Genomic DNA, 1,032 nt, shown 5'->3' on the forward strand with positions numbered 1-1,032 from the left:
AATTGTGTTCCCCAAAACTATGTATTATAAATCCTAACCCTTATACCTGTGGTTATTATCCCATTTGGGAATAGGTTTTCTTTGTTATTTAAATGAGACAGTATTAGCGTATGAAGTGTCTAAGGCAATCTCTTGAGATATAGAAAGAGCAGATTAAGCAAGCATCCAAGCAACTACAGATAGGTGAAGATAAATGCCATGCCACATGAAATCTCCAAGGAACCAGGAATAGGAGCTGAAAAGAGACAAGGACCTTCCCCTCAACCCAACAGAGAGAGAAAGCCTTCTTCTACAGCCGGCACGCTGAATTTGGGCTTCCAGTCTCCTAAACGTGAGAAAATAAATTTCTTTCCTTAAAGCCACCCACTTGTGGTATTTTTGTTATAGCAGCACTAGGTAGATAACTAAGACAACTAGTCTAGACAACTTTAAAAATCTCAAAATGTAAAGCAACAAAGGTTTATTTCTTGCTCTCACCAAAGTGCATTGTTCATGAAAAGAAGTTCTGCTTCATGTCATCCTATTTCAGGACATAGTCTGATGGAAGCTTTAGTATTAGTTTGAAGCAATTAAATATTTTGTTCTGAAAGTAACACCTGTGATTTCTACTCACAATCCATTGGGCAGAACCACTTGTATGTCTCCACCCACTTGTAAGGAAACAGGCAGCGAAGTACAATTCTCCAAGGAAGAACAACCAGATGTGGATGAGCATTAGAAATGTCTTCAAGAGATTTAATACTTCATTAATTATTTCCTTACTTTATGCAATTTATTTTAAAGGTACATTGTTCAATACAACTTTCTGCGATCATAAAAATGTTCCATATCTGCATTTTCCAATATGGCAGCCCCTAGGATCATTGAAGAGGAATTGCCTTGCATTCATTGTCAAAAAGAGCATTTCAAGATTTATCCTGAAGTACAAGCTGTCAGTGATAGGATAATATCCATACACCTACAAGGTTGACGGAACCCTGGTGGTGCAGTGGTTAAGAGCTTGGCTGCTAACAAAAAGGTTAGCAGTTCAAA

The sequence above is a fragment of the Trichechus manatus genome, unplaced genomic scaffold (assembly GCF_000243295.1).
Source record: "Trichechus manatus latirostris isolate Lorelei unplaced genomic scaffold, TriManLat1.0 scaffold00017, whole genome shotgun sequence".
NCBI classification, from domain to species: Eukaryota; Metazoa; Chordata; class Mammalia; order Sirenia; family Trichechidae; genus Trichechus; species Trichechus manatus.